Below are 19,367 nucleotides of genomic sequence, written 5' to 3'. Positions count from 1 at the left end.
TTAACTTTAAAAAAGTTTACATTAGGGGGGAAAATACATGCTAAAATGGTGACATATTTGTATGGAGATTTAATTATTTTTAGGGAAAATATCACAAACTGACACAGAAATATGGCAAACTGAGGATAAGGTTGTATCGAACGTGACAAATTTGTTGATTTCTAGAAGTGATTTAGTGTTGGTTTCCTGCCTGCCTGCTTTTCTTACATGTTTCTGCATTGCTCATCTTCCTCACTGCCAACTCATGCCTTGATGAATTACAGTTTGGCTTCTACATTGCTCAATTCTCAGGCACTTTGTCCCATATGCATCTTCTGTCTGTGTACTTTGTTCTTTAACTTCCCATCTCATTAACGTTTCCTTAATCCATCTCCAAAGCTTTTCTGATTTATTTTTTATCTTTTGGCTAAGCATCTGTTGCAGACACTTTTAAAAAATAATAATTAAAAGCATGGTTTTGTTTTTGTTTTTAAGGGTGCAAAGTTAATAATAAGTCTCCAAGTGCCATAACGTTGCCTAATTGTATGTGTGTGAGGGTGCTAAAAATGCAGGTTGCCATTTCAGGGAATCACATAAAGAGTCAACTAAAAAATAATTTTCTCCCGAGGGTCCAAGATTTCAAAACAAGCCAAATGAAGTTTTATCATGAAAAATTGTTTCATTGATGGGAGAAATACTCTCTACACCCTATAAATATTCACCATGCAGTTAAAATCAGAAGAGGCTATAGTCTTCACTGTTTTCTTATTATGCTTTTTCCCTTTCCTTTTGGCAAGGAGCTTATGTTATATGTACAGAATGGCTGGTAGAGAATGTTAAGGAGTAGTTTTATTGTCTATTTCCTCTCATGTGTGAAAAGTCTTGGAAGTCATCTTACAGGTCAGCGCATAACTGCAGCAGTGATTTTAAGGGCCAAGCTTCAGTGAGATCTCTTAGACTGCCAAGTTCTTTCTCACTATTAAAGGAGAAAAGAGTAGTAAAAGTTATGAAAATGTGAACCAGTGTACGGGAAAATGGGAAACGCTGTGAATACAAATATATCCGCTTCAAAACCTGCCAAACAGAAAATGATGAAAACAAAATACTTCCCGAAACCTTCTTGAAGACAATTATTATCTGTATCCCACCCCCACTGGCTTTCGGCTTTCCGAGGTACTTGCGAGTAAGCACACATTTGTCTGAAAAATAGTAGCTGTCAGAAATAACTTTCTAAAGCTCCAGTCCTAAGCACACTTAGCAGGAAGCAGTGCCATTGAACTGATGGGACTTACTTATGAGCAAACACGCATACACTTGTGTGGCTGTAAGTCAAAATGTTGCTGAAATTAGGCAGAATATGTTATGATTGCGCATGAAACAAACAAGGGCCTAGTGGCGACATTCAGCTTTTTTGGGCTAATGCCTGGGCCCACAGATTCAGGGGGTGGGGGTCCCAGGGGCTGCTACCAACCTCTTTCCCCCACCCCAAAAGAAAGCAACCCAGTGCAGAAGTGCAGAGTGAGGTAGATACACCTGCTGCCAATACTTCCTCAAACTTTTGAAATGACTGTTGTGTAGCACATTAATTCCCAAATTGTGTGCTGGTGCTAGAGAGCAGAGCAGAGATTTCTCAGGAGAGATCTTCTAAGAACATTTCTTATATATATATATTTTTTTCTTTTTCTCACCCTCAACCTTACCCCTACAGCGGCTGTCAATACCATATTCCTCCTCCTCCTCCTCTTCCTCAGTGCCTTGGGCCTCTACCTTCAACAGGGACAGGGACTAGAGAAATGGAGGTGAAGGGCACTAGCTCAGTGATAGAAAATCTGTTTTGCATGCAAAAGCTTCCAGGTTCAATCCTCAACATCTCCAGGTAGGGATGGGAAAGTCGCCTGTCTGAAACCCTGTGCAGAGCGTAACTACATTTCTGCCTGAGCCATGGTGAACCTGCCTATTGTCATGGAATTTTGTCTGCAGCTACTGACTGCTGTCATGGGCAGCACCTCGACTCATTATCATCATCTCTATCTGCCAGGTCTCTCCTCTGAACGGAGCTCACACACGGTGTTCTTTTGAGTACATTATTCTGGGATACTAGCTGATCAAGGATGTTGTTGTTTGGCAACACACCACAAATCCCAAAATCCAGCAACTACACCAGTTATAAATGGTAAGTGCAGAAAGTCCCCTACGAATAGCTGGGATGCCTGCCTGCCAGCCAGCTGGCTCTCTCATCCCCTTTCAGTGTTGCTTCTCTTTTCAGTGAGAGAGACCCTGGTGGCCACTGGGCTCCAGTTCTACTGCTGCCCATCTCCATGAGAAATAGATTGTGCACACTTCATCTCCTGCCCGCTGCCTCCATTGGGTAGGACATTGTGCCTAGAGCAAGGAAGAGACTAAGCCAGGCTTCCTCAACCTTGGCCCTCTAGATGTTTTTGGCCTACAACTCCCATGATCCCTAGCTAGCAGGACCAGTGGTCGGGGATGATGGGAATTGTTGTCTCAAAACATCTGGAGGGCCGAGGTTGAGGAAGCCTGGACTAAGCAATATTCTCACCCAATGTCAGGATGCTGTCAGTGGCTCCCAACTGGTTGCCCAGGAAAGTAGAAAAACAAGGAAAAGTTTCTTACCGTCCTTTTTTATTTTAATATTTACAGAGAGAGGCTATAGAATCCAGCCTCTTGGATAATGGCATTGAGCCATGTGAATCTCTACATCTACTTCCTCATTCCTACATTCCACTTCCTCATTTGTCAGTCTCATCATCTCTTCTACTGGTGCCGTTAAGTGCCCTCTGTTTTTGAGCTCTTTGCTCTCCTGCTTTCAAGGCTTGCTGGGTTCTAGGAGATGGTGGGGCTGGAATGCTTTCTAATAACACTGTGTCAGCCAGCTGCTGCTCCAGCTCTGCCTGCTCCTCCTTTCCCATGATTTCCCAACTTTCCCCCTCATCTGTCTCTGAGCTGTGACCTCCCGCAAACCCCTGTTGTAAATCTATACTGTCTTTATCTTCCTCCTCCCTGGAAGGGTCAGGATGGGGAGGTGGTCTCCATCATTCCCCTGACACTCAAGGAATTAAGACTGGCCATTGTGACCTCATGCTGATGCTGTCTAACTAAAGGAGTGCGACCTCCATTGTGTCAACATGCTGTTGAAAAGTTGGCCATAGTTGTGATCTCTTGCTGATGCTATCTGCCTGAAGGGGTTAGAGGCTGACCACTTTGACTTCATTCTGATGCTTCATACTGGAAGAAGTCAGACTGGGTGGTGTGACCTCATGTTGACACTGCCTGACGTAGGCTGTAGCCAGTTAAACACAGGGCTAAATCTCAGTTATTTCCATGGCTTTTGTGATGCAGGAGGAAATGATTAATAATAGGACCCACAAAGGGGAGGATGGAAGTCCAGGAGATTCATTGGAATCTTGTTTTTATGATCTGTGTTTGATATATGACTGTAAAATTTTAATCTGAAAAACCAAATAAACAAATAATAAAAAAAGGAAATGAGTCTGGTTGATTTCAAAGGAAAAAGGGTAAAGGCCTTCCTTCTAAAATGACAGCACTTTGCCATGAAGAAGAGGAGCATACATTGACTGGTCATCATCTACAACAGCATTAGGCAGATGTATTAAAGTTACTGAAATTAATCTATTGTTTTGGATAGCAGTCATAATAATGTCAAGAGTTAACTGTCCGAATAAAGCTAACTAGTTTTACCAGGGGACTGCTATAAAAATGTAATGGGTAGTGGTAGCCTAGGGCAAGCATCCTGGAGTAGCCTGCAGCCAGATCCCCTGGCCATAGTGACTGCTCTGTCCTCAGTACCAGTGTCTCTGAGTTGGCACTGGAGGAGCCAAATGATGCAACCTGAAGGGAGGGTGGATTGAGCCCTGGGGCTTCCAGTTGCCAACCCAAAGTGGTAAAAGGGCAGAAAGACTGTTTCCATAAAACAGCCCTAGAAAAAATAATAACCCAATAACTCAGGATTTCACCTTTCGCATCTTCCAGTACACATGGACTGTGGCTCAAGCACATTTTACAGGTGAGAGGAAGGGAGGGGACAGGTATATGAAAAGGAAATTTCTTCTCATCTGTGTAACTTTGTGACAAAATTACTTCTTTGGAGAATGAAGCAGAACAGAGTTTTCTCTTACTTTTTTTTTTTAAAAAAAGTGTTTGTTTTCCCAACAAACTTCAAAAAGCTGTTGAGAAGGGTGGTAGGTGAAAATGTGCTTTATCATATCTCAACAGCCATATCCTTCAGGAAAACGAGGTGTGCGGTTCCCGCCCCCCTTCTTTAATACCTACAAGTGAGTTGCCTTAATTCATTTTCCACATGATTACACACTTTCCATTCCAAAGACAAATTAAATAAAAATACCATTTGTGTGTGTGTGTCCAATTCACTCACACACAAACCAGTATTGACAAGCTCCTTTCGCTCCCTCCTCCCAGTCTGAGTGCTGCTGCCTTGCATATTCATGCAGATGCAAGTTAGACACTGACACAGCAGCACTTTCAGAGGGAGATTGATTTGTGAACAATCGGACAGAATTAGCCACTTGGGTTGCGGTGCTGCATGCTCACGAAGGATGCTCTGAGAGCTAGATATGGGGATAAATTTGGGCTAGGTTACATTTTATCACGAATCCATGTCGTTTGCACTTCCCAAAACAATGAGATCTGAGAGTCAAAGCGTGGATATCCATCAAAATCTGCACTTCTTCAGATTCCGCACTGTGCACTTCTCCAACTAAATAACATCAAGTAGTAGTAGTAGTAACAACAACAACAACAACAACAACATCTGGTTGGGTTTACCCAGCCATTCTGGGCGGCTTCCCACAAAAGATTAAAAATACATTAAAACACCAGTTATTAAAAAAATCCCTAAACAGGGCTGCCTTCAGATGTCTTCTAAACATCAGATAGTTGTTTATTTGCTTGACATCTGAGGGGAGGGCGTTCTACAGGGTGAAAGCGACTACTGAGAAGGCCCTCTGCCTGGTTCCCTGTAACTTCGCTTCTTGCAGTGAGGGAACGGCCAGAAGGCCCTCGAAGCTGGACCTCAGTGTCTGGGCTGAACAATGTGGGTGGAGACGCTCCTTCAGGTATACTGGGCCGAGGCTGTGAGGGCAAATTGTGCCTAGAAATGCCTGTGTTGGTGAAAGCAGCCTCTATAAGCAGCCCAATGAGGACTGGACTTACTCATTCCCAACAGAATAGCAACTGATCTTTGGAGGAGGAGAATAGCAAAACCAGCAGGGAGGAGATGGAATGTCCTGGGAGAGGGTGAGGTTCCAGCTATCCAGCCGTGAGTACAGCTACAACCCACACTGCAGTGTTTGGATGTAAGTGCCCCTTCTTTCTGCCTATTTTAAATAATGTGTTATGCTTCCGATGCTCAATTTGATGCGTGGGCCAGCTGCCCAAACAGAACTCTCTATAGGTACTTGGGAAATCAGTTCCCTGTAGTTTCATTGGCAAACAGGGGTAGCAGAAGATGTTTATGTAACTCATGCAGCTGGCCGTCGCGAGCATTAGGGTTTCTGCTTTACTGCTGTGCTGATGCTCAGTTGGGCTTTAAGGCTTCAAGCTTTTTCACCCCAGCCCTGAGATCAGCTTTGACGCAGCACTGAAGCAGAAGCCCGGATGCCTTGAGACTGCTAACTAGATGTGGTAAACCATTTTGTTCTCGTTAAGCATATATTTGTTTTGAGAAAATGTTGTTTTTGAACATCAGCAGGCTCCTTCTTTCTTTCAGGTTTCTTCAGTGCTGGTGTCATGTGTTATGCCAACTTTCTTTCATATGGACTAGAAGCCAGAGGCTACGATTTCAGCTTATCACAGTCATGCACATTTAGACACTGATTTCTCCTTCAGGCCTTCCCTTTCCCTCATTCTTCTGCTCCGTGCCTCCTGTCCTCTTCCCTACAATCCTGTTTTCTTTCCCCATTCCTCCTTGATTTGCCCCAACCAAAAGGGGAACAGCCATAGCTCAGGGGGAGAACATCTGCTTTGCATGCAGAAGGTATCAGGTTCAATCCCTAGTATCTCCAGCTGGGTGAGACCTTTATCTGAAATCTTGGGAGAGGCAATGCCATTCATTGTAGACAATATTGAGCTGTATGGAGCATTGTTTTTGTTCAGCAAAATGTTTCTACATGGTCCTTTTGCTTCAAGCCTTCTCAACCCTCCTCTCAGGTCCCATTTCTCAGGTCTCTTTCCCCCTGTCCACTGCCTGTTCTGTGTGAGGTATGCGGGTGGCGCTGTGGTCTAAACCACTGAGCCTCTTGGGCTTGCCAATCAAAAGATCGGTGGTTCATTTCCCCCCCCCCATTTTTTTATTCAAAGTTATAACAAGATATATTATCCAAAAACATATCCTTATTTCTCCCCCCCCCTTTTTTTCCTGCCTCCCCCTCCCCCTCCCACCCAGAGCCCAATTCCCCACCACCACACCCCCGACTTCCCTCAGTTCCAGTCTTTGGTTTCTCTAATATTGCTATTTTCTGCATGTTACAAAGTTGTATAGATCCTCTAACTGTTTAGCTGGTTATTATCAGTAAAAAATTGTGAATGTTTATTCAAAACCTGCAGGAAAAGATCGGTGGTTCAAATCCTCATGATGGGGTGAGCTCCCGTTGCTCTGTCCCAGTTTCTGCCAACCTAGCAGTTCAAAAGCAAGCTTTTTGTTGTTTAGTCGTTTAGTTGTGTCCGACTCTTTGTGACCCCATGGACCAGAGCACGTCAGGCACTCCTGTCCTCCACTGCCTCCCGCAGTTTGGTCAAACTCATGCTGGTAGCTTCGAGAACACTGTCCAACCATCTCATCCTCTGTCCCCTTCTCCTTGTGCCCTCAATCTTTCCCAACATCAGGGTCTTTTCCAGGGAGTCTTAGTACAAGTAGATACCGTATTTTTTGCTTTATAAGACGCACCAGACCATAAGACGCACCTAGTTTTTGGAGGAGGAACACAAGAAAAAAAATATTCTGAATCTCAGAAGCCAGAACAACAAGAGGGATCGCTGCACAGTGAAAGCAGTGATCCCTTTTGCTGTTCTGGGTTCTGGGATAGCTGCGCAGCCTGCATTCGCTCCATAAGACGCACACACATTTCCCCTTACTTTTTAGGAGGGAAAAAGTAAGTCTTATAGAGCAAAAAATATGGTAAATAGGTACCATTGTGGCGGGAAGGTAAATGGCATTTCCATGCGCTCTGGCACTCTTCACAGTCCTCCATGCACCAGTAGCAGTTTAGCCATGCTGGCCACATGACCTGGAAAGCTGTCGGTGGACAGACACCATCTCCCTCGACCTGAATCAAGATGAGTGCTGCACCCCATAATTGCCTTTGACAGGACTTAACCACCCAAGGGGTCTTTACCTTGTTACCTTTTTCTGTGCCTTTCTTTCAGCAATGCTGACTGTGTGGACTCTCTGTCACAAAGCTTCATTTCCTGCTCACTGCCTGTGATGCCATCACTGCTCCCCACACAGCTCAGTCTGTGATGTCACTGCAGCTTAGCCTCTGTGACATCAGCATTGCTCAAGCAATTTGCTGCCTGAGGCTTTATCAGTAAGACAATACTTCAGTGTACACACACACACACACACACACAAACACCTCTCTTCCTAGCAAACGGCAACTTCCTTAACAAGGACTTGGACAAATTAGGAAGTCTTTTGTCACTGATGTCTGGGACCAAAGAAGGCCTTCAGTGTCTTCCTCGATCCAGTTTTCACAAGGATTTGAAAAAAGGCAACATGAATGTTCATCCATTCTGATAGCAAACCATTCACCTGTTCGCCAGAGTGGAATAACGGTTCCTTCCAGGTGAGTAGCTTGCCAGATCAAAAGCTTAAATTACTATGTAACAGATGGGTGCATGGAGACAAAGCAGGAGGTGAAGGGAGAGGAGGGCTGGTAGGTCCTTTGTGAGTCTGTATATTTCTTTTACATATATCGTCAGAGGGGAAAGACCTACCCCCTCAAAAAATGCAGAACCAACTAATTGTGAAAATCTGGAGGTGAGTCCCATTGATATTTGGCCCATCCAGTGATAGAGAGCAGCAGGTTTTTGGTGGGCCTGGGAATGTAGCAAAGCGCAGAACGTTATCTATACAGAAGTGTAAAATTAAAATAATGGCTGGGGTTGGGAAGTAGCTTTGTCCCCTTGCTTTTCTGGAAACTCACCTTGAAAGAAGCACAAAACCCCAGGCAGACCACTCTTTCACCACCACCATATTTGACTGTCCATTTTAGACATGGCTTAATCATGGCAACATTGTAGAGAGTAAAGGGAGAACCTGCAGGCTGATATGGAGACATTTCAGTGGTTGAAAGTCATGGTTGACAGTCCTGGACTCTTGGAAGATGCCACCTTCGTTGTTACCTGTGAGAAAAAGAGCAAGTGACTGTTCTCAGAGGTAGTGGCACACATAGATACTTTTTGAATCTGGACTTAAAGGTCTTGTGTGCCCCCTCCCTCTTTAGATGGCAATGTCCGTTACTTCACTTGCTCCCAGATTTGGTAAGCCAATTCTGCTGCTTTTGGGGATTTTTCCTCTCATTCTTCTTAGTGAGGCCCTGGGCTTCTGCCCCAAAGTCCTACCTTAATGGTCCCACTGCACACTCTTGAGCTCTATGATTGAATTTAGGCCCTGTTCTGATGCTACAAAACTGTTACTTCTCTCCCCCCTTTTTTTTCTAGACATAAATGCCGCTCCTGGCTTTTTCTAGGGATTCAGAATCTTGTGTTAGTGGCTTGTGGGGTTTTTGATCAACAGACAAACTTTGAACACCTGTGGGACATGGATGCCATGTCACAACCTGGCTTTCGAAAGACCGGGCATGTTTCTTCTCATCTTTCATCACCTTATGTTCTGAGGCAATATATGTAGCTCTCTCCTCTCCCGTTACAAAGCTCTGAGAGGAGGGTTTGAGGGCTTAACCTTCAAGCTATCAGGCCTAGATGCTTTTGATGCAGTCTGAGAGGTATATGTGTAATTTTTTATATAAGAAAACGCTGTATGAAAGATTAATATATTCTCCTCTTCCTCCTCCTCCTCCTGGGAATTCTCATCCTGAAAAGGACTTTCAGCAAAATACAAATACATTGTTAGGAAAATATAAATACAAAATAAATACATCTAACATTTGGCATTTGGACCAAATAGTTCTCTATGCAAACATGGCTTCATGTCTGGAAAAGTATGAAGAAAGGAATGGAGAGGGATCTGCTAAAAAATGGATTTACTGGTATTAAAAATACACATTTTTTTCCTATTGGAAATTAGGCACTGACAGCATAGTAAAGTTTTGCTACAGCATGTAGTATTATTATTATAAAGCAATTATTAGCATCTGGCACAGCTTGTTAGCAATATCCATAAATCACACCCAGATTAATTTGAATAAAGATGGACACACATGCCACAGACTGAAATTCATAATTTGGGGATTTTCTAAATCTCTTCCTGCTGTGCTTCATTTTCTTTCAATAGCCTTGAATAGTCTGGGTTATGTATTTTTTTATATATAAGGCACCATTTGATCAGAAAACAAGAGCTGGTTTATGTTTCTCTTTCATTACACCTGATTGGTAATTCCACATCCAAATTACAAGATTCCACAAGTTTGGTAAATGGATATTTTTTTAAAAGGAATTTCCACTTTTCAGAGATTCATACATATATATAAGCTGTTTTTGCTAGCCGAGCTCCCACACATTTCCATGTAGTTTCAGTTTGTGAAGCAACCTGAGGGCACTAGTCTACAGGGGTGGGGTGAGGAAACGCTTCACAGTAAAGAGCTGCTTTCTTTTGCCAAGCTATAAAATAATCATTTTACATCAAACTCTGGTCAGGTGCCACAGGTGGAGTTTTCACCTGGACTCAAGAACACCTCAGAAGCTCCTGCCCGTTCCAACTATTCAAACTTCCCTCAAAAGCCACTCCAGGAAGAACAGGGTAAGCATGGGAGCAGCTTCTGCTACAGCATACAGAGCTTAAATGGGAAAGGGAAAATCGGAGATCCCTCATGCATGTACACATGAATGCTTTTGAGAATACACACTGGTGTTTTTTGTGTTGCTGTTTTTAAGGAAACCTGCTCAATCCTCCATTCAGGTAGCTCAAGAATTACAGGCAGCCCCCCTTTTACGCGAGGGTTGTGTTCCAAGACACCACACATCGGTAAAACATACATATAATTGAAACATATTGAAAAAAAGGCAAACGCCTCACTCTACCCCCACCCCACCCTTTTAGTGGCATTTCAGTGACATCTTTATGATGTTTCTGGGTCACTTCTGGGTTCAGTGTGATGCATGTATACATGGTTGTGCACATATTGAATGAGCAGAAATGGGAGGGCTGCCTGCATTCAGTTATTCAGTTATGAGAGCTCCGACCCTCGTCGAGTATGGCAAGGCCTGCGACAAATTACAGGGCAAAATATTAAAAAACGAACTGGCTAGCAGCAGTGCGCACTTAGCTGATCAACTGAATCAATTTTTTAGTCGCTTGGAGGTGGGAACTGGAACTACTGACACTACAGCATTGGCTACCAGCACATCATCAGAAGCTACTACTGATAGACAACCATTTTTACTACAGACCTCTGATGTACAACGTGCCTTTCGGTGCATTAACATTAGGAAGGCAGCTGGACCGGATGGAATCACGGGACGGGTAATTACGGACTGCGCTGCAGAATTAGCTGGTGTATTTACGGACATTTTTAATCTATCCCTGTCGCAGGGTTCTGTCCCTACCTGTCTGAAGACATCGATTATAGTGCCAGTCCCCAAGCAGTCAGTGGTGGTATCTCTCAATGACTATAGACCAATAGCCCTAACATCTGTCGTTATGAAATGTTTCGAGAGATTGGTGCTAGATCATATTAAGGCTGGTCTTCCATCCACTCTAGACCCGTTCCAGTTTGCATACAGAAGAAATAGATCCACTGATGATGCTATTTCCATCGTTGTCCACACTGTACTGAGTCATTTAGAACGACAGGGAACCTACGCAAGGCTGTTGTTTGTGGACTACAGTTCTGCCTTCAATACAATTTTGCCAGACAGGTTATTTCTTAAAATGATCAATTTGGGTATACATCAGAAGATCTGTCTGTGGGTAAGGAATTTCCTGACTGACAGGCCGCAGACAGTGAGAATGGGACCTTACTATTCTTCTACTCTAGTATTAGGCACAGGAGCTCCTCAGGGATGTGTGCTAAGTCCCTTTCTCTATTCCCTGTACACATCTGATTGCACTCCACTGTATAAGTCCAACACAATCATTAAATTTGCGGATGATACAACAGTAGTGGGGCTCATTAGTGAGAACGATGAGACTGCTTATAGGAAAGAAGTACAGGGGTTAATTCAATGGTGTAAAGAAAACAATCTTATGCTTAACACCAAAAAAACCAAAGAACTCATAGTTGATTTTAGGAGAAAGAAAAGTGTATTTTTACCATTGCACATAAATGGCGAGGAGGTGGAGAGGGTTGGTAGTTTTAAATACCTGGGCATTTATATCTCTGAGGACCTCTCATGGACTGCAAATATTAACATGGTTGTGAGGAAGGTGCAGGGGAGGTTGTATTTCCTGAGAATGCTCAGGGGACTGAATCTATCTCAGCACCTACTCCTGTCCTATTATCACAGTACCATCGAGAGTGTCTTAACCTATAGTATATTATCGTGGTATGGAAGCAGCTCTGAAACGGATAAAAAAGCTTTACTGAGAATAACAAAAATTGCCCAGAATGTTATAGGGCTCCAGCTACCAACCCTGGATGAGATCTTCACGTCTCGCACTTTGAAGAAGTCACACAATATCCTGAGAGATCCCACCCATCCTGCTCACAACTTCTTTGAACTGTTGCCTTCGGGCAGAAGATATAGGACAATGAAAACACGAACCACACGCCTTCTGAATAGTTTCTATCCAGGAGCTCTGATTGCACTAAATAATGATCTCAGGGCCAGTTGTAAGAAATAGCAAGTAGGGAGTAGGAAGGAATGAGATAGGGTTTAGGTTATGTTATGCTTTTAATAGGTCATGTTATATTCTGGATTATGTATGTTTTATAGATTATGTCTGAATGGGATGAGAGTGTTGGAGGTACGTGCAAATGTGTATGTGAAGCCGGTCTCTGGGTGGGTGTTTGATTTTCGTTGTTGTGTATACTGTGTATATACGGACAATGACAAATAAATTTCTATTCTATTCTATTATTTCAAGAACTGTGCAGAATCATTCGTATGCCTCACTGTATGAAAGGATGTGTTGCTCTCTGCTCCCATTCTGTCCATGGCTCTATCTACCATTCTTTTATCTGGTCACCGGAGAGGTGATCTATTCCAGGCCTCAAACTCCAGACAAACTCTCTTCCTCCCGCCTTACAGGAAAGTGGGTCTGTCTCACACAATTAGCTTTCCTCAAGAGCCAGCCAAAACTCATCCAAATAGGTCCACTCCCCCCAAACCCAAACCAAAACATCATCAACAACCCTACAAGGACCAATCCTCTCCTTTTCCAGGCTCACACATCCCTCCAGCCTTCTTGTGCTTTCTCAGTAGCCATTCAGGTTTTTTCTCTCTGTGGTCATCTTTCAAACCCCTTCATCCCCTCACAACTCCTTCAGCTGGCTGGCTGTTCATTTGCTCTGCCAACTGCTTGCTCACTCCAGGCTTCCCTCTCCCTGTTTTATGTGCATGGAAGCAGGCAATGAGGCAGGTGGCAGCACCGATGACACGTTAACGGTGAAAGACTCTCCTGGTCCACTAGCTGGTCTGCTCAGTTTCTTGTTCCGACGGTCTACTCACTTGTACTGTGGGCTATCCTGCTTCTCTTGCTTTGTTGCCTGAACTCTGAGAGTGCAGCTGTCTTCCGATTGAAGTGTAGAGTGTTTTAGGACCAGGACATTTGCAGGGAAACCAAAATGCTTGTTTACAAAGCTATTGTACTACCAACCTTACTGTATGATTGTGAAACATGGACCACTTATAAACATCATCTCCAGCTCCTCTAAAGATTCCATCAACGGTGTCTCCGAAAATTTTTACATATCATTTGGGAGGACAGGCGAACTAATACCAGTGTACTGGAAGAAGCAAAGATCACCAGTGTTGAAGCAATGATTCCTCAACATAAACTTTGTTGGACTGGACATGTTGTGTGGATGCCTGATGATCGTCTTCTAAAGCAATTACTCTATTCTGAACTTAAAAATGGAAAGCCTGATGCTGGTGGTCAACAAAAGAGGCTTAAAGATTGTCTCAAGGCAAATCTAAAAAAAAAAAATATGGTAGTATAAACACTAGCAATTGGGAAACACTTGCCTGTGAGTGCTCCACTTAGAGAGTAGCCTTTACCAAAGGTGTCATGGGCTTTGAAGACACTCGAACTCAGGAAGCAAGGGAGACACATGCTAAGAGCATGCTTGGCAAATCCACACCGTAATGAACTCCTGCCTGGAAGCCAATGTCCCCACTGTGGAAGGATGTGTGGATCCAGAATTGGCCTCCACAGTCACCTACGGACTCATTCTTAAAACCATGTTTATGGAAGACAATCTTACTCGGCTACGAGTGACTGCCAAAGAAGAGAAGAAAAAGAAGGCATGCTGCAGTCCCATCTACTGGCAGCCATGCAAACTGCAGAGCGACACCTTTTTCTAATTATAAAATTGTACGTAGGAAGAAAGAAATTGCCTGAGGAAGACTCAGTGGATGGCAATAGGTGCTACAAGAACTCCACGCACATGGCAGTAGACGTCTGTGCCTCCCGCCAGTTATCTTTCACTGCAGGCCTCAAATGAGTAAGAATGGGTTTTTAATAGCTGTTGCCAAATCCGAAGCCCTTAGTGATCCCATGCCCTTGAATAATAACGAGATGTGATGGTAATTAGAAGAGCAATGGAGTAATTACCTCCATTCTTGCTAAAATATGGTTGGATGGGCTGAAATGAACCAAAGTGTATTAATAAAGAAGGAAGAGATATAGAATCCCATTCATCTCACTGTCAAGTAAATGCTCTGGAAAGGTTAGCTTTATGTAATTTGGATGTTTCCTCATGGGTGCATTAGTGTGTCTGTGCTTTTTCTTGTGGGGATTTTATACTTCAATCATAATGACAAGGTAGCGGGTGCTTATTTTACTGTAGTTGCGTATATATCCCCAGAAAAGAAATATCCTTAGGTTGTACATTTATGCCCCCTCCCACCTTCGTTAAGGGAAAACAAGGTTGTGCTTTTCAAAGGTTTCTTACATTGTTAAAAAAAAAGTGGGTTCCTTGTTCTCTTGCAAATTACCTTGTGCTATGAAATCCAAGTGGGTGGCTGTTTCAAAAGCTATACTGTTGTGTACTGCAGTCTAGAGCTGACATTAATAAAATTGGGAGCGACTCTGTTGGATAGAGGAGGCAAGATTTTCCCCACACATGGAAATTATCTGTTACACATGGTTTTATAGGCCACCTGGAAATGCACTGCAAACCATCCACTGGTCCACAGACCATTGCTTGAGATTAACTGATTTATTTCATTTCCCTTTAGGGCAACTTTCTGAGACAGAGGCTAAAATAGGAACATTTCCGTTCTGTGCATTTCACATTATGGTTTGCATTCCTTTGACATCTTGTTAACAATGAAACTGAAGACAATTCCTGGTTTTTAAGGCTAAAGCTGTCTAATTTGCTATTTTTCTAGCATTATTGTTATTTAGAATTGTCCTGCATACATATCAGACTCTCATCCTGCATCATCATATTGCTTTAATTTCGGATGCGGGGCTATGATTTGCCACATCAGGTGTCAAAATCTACCAAGCTATTGTCGCCATCGCAGCCATGAAGGCAGAACAAATCAAAGGATGCTGTTAGATAGCCATGCAGGTAAACAGGGTGTTTCTAACAGATCTGGAACTCCATAGACCAACACCTACATCTTCAGAAGGGTGATGCACTCTGGAATAGGTTTGGCAGCTTTGCTCATCACAAATGCCCATCCATTGAATTGTGATTTCCTCGCACTTCCCCTTCTGAAAATACACCCCCCCCCCTTTTATCCAGGACTCCAATAAGTTCCTCCCACCTTTTTTGACTCACCACTGGGTAACTGGAAGGTCTGCAGTTCAGCAGTAGAATATATACCATGCATACAGAACATCTCAGGTTCATTCCTTGGTATCTCCAAGTGGAGATAGGAGAGACGGCTGTCTGAAATTCTGGAGAGGTGCTACCAGTTAGTGTAGGGGCAGTGCTGAATTAGAAGGACCCATGTTCCTGCTCAGGATAAGACAGCTTGTTCTATGTTCCTATAGTCTCAGATGACAGACAGGCAAGGTTTCCTTTTGCTTTGCTGAACCTTTCCCCATTTTGTTTCTTGTTGTGGGAGTGGCTGCCAAGTTCCAATGCTTCTGTTGGCTTCTGTTCCTTCCCCATGAACTGCACCTGGTATTTATGCAGGTGTGGGGGAGCCCAAAATGCACCAAATGGCCAGCCACCAAAAACATGTCCCGGCTGTGTTTATTTCTGGCCGAGCCAGTTGCAAAGCGATGTGGCAGCAGACACCAGCTGCCTCTGCCCCTTCACAGCTGCATTTCACGCCCTTGCGAATTGGTATGTGAGTGAGTTTCCATTTGACTTTTCAGCTTGCTCCAACATTTAAAAAAGGACTGCATTAGAAAAAAGAACTGGCACTTGCATTTTAAGTGCGCTGTGTAATGAAGGAATGCATCGATTTGGAGAAATGCTTCATCTCAAGTCAGGTTTGAGACATGTACGCATGGATTTAAAAATAAACGCTAAACCCTTTCTTGCCTCCAAGACTAGGTCCCTATAGGTGGAAGCAGTTTCTAAAAGAAAGATGGAACAGATGTTAGGGTCTCATCCACACTTTTGCTTGACCTGTATTTTGAACGTATTGAGCACTGATTAATTCCCTTGGGTCTGAGAGCTCTTCTCATTCTGTGGCCGGGCTTGTAAAAACTTGATCTTACTGCTGAATCAGATCTTATCAGGTGTGTGGAAAAACTGGAGAGAGATTTTGCTTAACTGAGCTTCAAATCGTAGGATTTTTGCAAGGCAAAAAAAGCCATGGAACAAGGGAAGCTCTCAGACCTGGAGTAATCAATCAGGGCACAATACAATCAAAATACAGGTCAAGCAAAAGTACGGATGAGACCAATGTTTTGGGGAGGGGAGTTTGATGAATAGCTTTCAGTTTGATTCTCACTAGGGTTGCTGACTCTTGGAACCTAGGGATGAAGCAAAGAGTAGCAGTGTGGAGGAAGTCTTGAAAACCTTCAATATCTGGCAGATGAGAGGAGGCACCGGAGATGAGCCCTATGCAGAGCTTGTCTGAGGCGCAGGGTAGGAGTCCTGTTGGAATAATTTTTGGGGCATGACAGTGTAGGTTTGGCAGGCCCCGAATGGAGCCCACCAGCTAGCCTAGACCCCTAATGGTTTTGAGTAATTCATAGGGAAATTGGCACCGGAGCTCAGTTTTGCTCCTCCAATGAATTTTTCATGCATCCTTGCATGTAGTTAGCAATATTAATTATTGGCCTTTCAATGTGCTCTTGTATTGTTCTTATTTTAAAGCAGTTGACTCATATTTCGCGAGCAGGCAGACTCTGACGAGGGTGATGGCAGGAAATTGCATTTTGCTCAGTAGGCTTCCTTTATTGTTTTCTCCCTTTCCCTTTGTTTTCCAAATCCATTTCTTATTTGTGAACCCTCTCTGTATAACACTCTGCCTCGTTCTTGGGCGGAACATCAACAGGAAGCGCAAGGACGTGATAGCGATCTGTGGCACGTGTCTGACAGGCAGCCCATTGTTTGCTAAGATACAGGGGCTGCCTTATTATGAGAGTCATCATGCAGAATCAGGTAGTAAACCAGGGTGCAAGACTTCTGGGACGTACCGGCTCAGAATGCAGTGGAGGAGTTACAACTGGCAGATGCTCACAATTTCCCCACATGTAGTAAAAGAAGCACGACAGCGAGAACAGGTTAGCAGTGGCATCCATCCAAATTTGCTTTCAGAAAGCTAACATGGTGCTTAGATTAGCTCTTCATTGAACATTCATTCAGATTCATTTGCAGGGTGTTTACACATCCCCATTATTCATTCATTTATCCTAGTGTTTCCCAAATTTGGGTCTGCGGCTGTTTTTGGACTACAACTCCCATCATCCCTAGCTAGCTGGACCCGTGGTCAGGGATGATGGGAGTTGTAGTCCAAAACAGCTGCAGACCCAAGTTTGGGAAACATTGCTCTATCCCATACTTTTCAATGCATTTCCCTGTCACATTCATAACCACAAAACCTTTTTATTCCAAGTGAATTTACTGTGCTAGGAAACCTTTGCCACTCCAGATTTTGATGAACTACAACTCCCATCAGCCCTGGCAAGCATGCTCAAGGGCCAGGGATGACAGGAGTCACAGTTCAGCAACATCTGGTGGTCCCAAGAGTGGCAGAGCACTTTACTCACCACCATGAAAACAAAATTTCTGGAATGTGTTTGAAACCCACTCATAAAACAGCAACTCTGTAGGCACCTCTAGCCTTCTTCCAGTTGTGTGAGTTTACTGCATGCAAGGAGCTTTTCAGATCGGGGGAACATTGCAAAACTTGCTCACCTGTGTATGATGGATGATAACCACCACCTCGTTGTGTGTGATACGTGAAATAGCTCTGAAACAGACTGCTGGTCACCTAGCCCAGGAATATATATTCTCCGCTGTCTGCTGGCAGCTTTCCAAGCAGAGTTCCTGCCACTTTTGATCCTACAACCCCTCCCCTGGTTATTCAGAGCATACAGCCTGGCTGAACTTTTCTTCCCCTGAGCTCTCAAATATTCCATGGCCAGAGCTTTTGAAAAATGTCATGGATAGCATCGTTGCTATTTTTTAAGTCGGTGTATTGCATTGAATTCAGAGCTAATGCTGTATTACTGACCCAGTAACTCAGGGGACGACTGCAGCGCCACCTGGCCTTTCTCCATGTTCGGTGCGACACTGACATCTTCCGGCCCTTAACCCTGCCAATCTCGGAAGCAGGGCCAATGGGTTTTCTTTTCTCTTTAGAGCAAAGATGAAGCATAATTAGCTTGGTGAGAGCTGTATCGATCTGCCTCCCATCTCAGTTCCTCATATTCTGCCAGAAGCATGCTCCAGTGCTTTGTGTGACCCATTTTGCTAACAAACGCCTCTTGTTTTTAATCGCAGGCTCTTTGCTATGATCAAGACAACTGAAGCAGCTATTAGGAGCTTGTCACAACAATCCAACAGGGCAGTCTCTGATACAATTCTGTGCGAAGTGACTAGCTATTAGGAAGAAAGCAAAATGCCCAAGAGACCCACCATCTAAGCAAGCTGTGGTTTTAATTTCCTACGGCTGTTGTCCAGCAGGGAAGTATAAATGATTCACGTGCCCCCCACCCCCCTGGGAAATCTCTCATAGTTGATTTAACTGAGGTAAAGCTGATTGCAAATGCATTAGGTGAAATCCAGTGCTCTATTGAATTCAGTGGGTCACTTCTGAGTTTGGCTTAGTTGGATATCAGGCTGAATTATGATATCATAAACAGCTATAATAATAATAATAATAATAATAATAATAATAATAATAATAATAATAATAATAATAATAATTTATTTACACCCCGCCCATCTGGCTGGGTTTCCCCAGCCACTCTGGGCGGCTTCCAATAAAACACTAAAATACAATAACCTATTAAACATTAAAAGCTTCCCTAAATAGGGCTGCCTTCAGATGTCTTCTAAACGTTTGGCAGTTATTTTTCTCTTTGACATCTGGTGGGAGGGCATTCCACAGGGCGGGTGCCACTACTGAGAAGGCCCTCTGCCTGGTTCCCTGTAACTTGGCTTCTCACAGCGAGGGAACCGCCAGAAGGCCCTCGGCGCTGGACCTCAGTGTCTGGGCAGAACGATGGGGGTGGAGACGCTCCTTCATGTATACTGGACTGAGGCCGCTTAGGGCTTTAAAGGTCAGCACCAACACTTTGAATTGTGCTCAGAAACGTACTGGGAGCCAGTGTAGTTCTTTCAAGACCAGTGTTATATGGTCTCGGTGGCCGCTCCCAGTCACCAGTCTGATGTGTTGTGAACTTTCATGGGCAAGTAAAGTAACATTAGACAAAAAAAAAGCTCCATATGTGGGAAACCCAGCCAGATGGGTGGGGTATATTATTATTATTATTATTATTATTATTATTATTATTATTATTATTACTCAAGGAAGTGAGCCAAGCCACATGCTGTAGAGGAAGGCAGCAAGGCTACATTTATAGATAAATGCGAAAGCACTGATCCTGGGATGCCTCTAGCTCCAATCGT

The 19,367-nt window shown here is 43.7% G+C and overlaps 1 long non-coding RNA gene across 2 annotated transcripts; it reads left to right on the top strand.

Moving 5' to 3' along the window:
• Nucleotides 1-7,588: 7,588 nt before the first annotated feature.
• On the top strand, nt 7,589-18,506 carry LOC310677337. Of its 2 annotated transcripts, none has more exons than XR_014511091.1 (3): nt 7,589-7,820; nt 9,853-9,955; nt 18,237-18,506. It is a non-coding gene; the product is annotated as an uncharacterized lncRNA (long non-coding RNA). The 2 variants fall into 2 exon arrangements; XR_014511092.1 differs by lacking the exon at nt 18,237-18,506 and adding an exon at nt 14,557-14,577.
• Nucleotides 18,507-19,367: the final 861 nt, after the last annotated feature.

Source organism: Podarcis tiliguerta (genome assembly GCF_965153285.1).
Source record: "Podarcis tiliguerta genome assembly, chromosome: 5".
NCBI lineage: Eukaryota > Metazoa > Chordata > Lepidosauria > Squamata > Lacertidae > Podarcis > Podarcis tiliguerta.
This window is presented reverse-complemented; position numbering and strand designations above follow the sequence as displayed.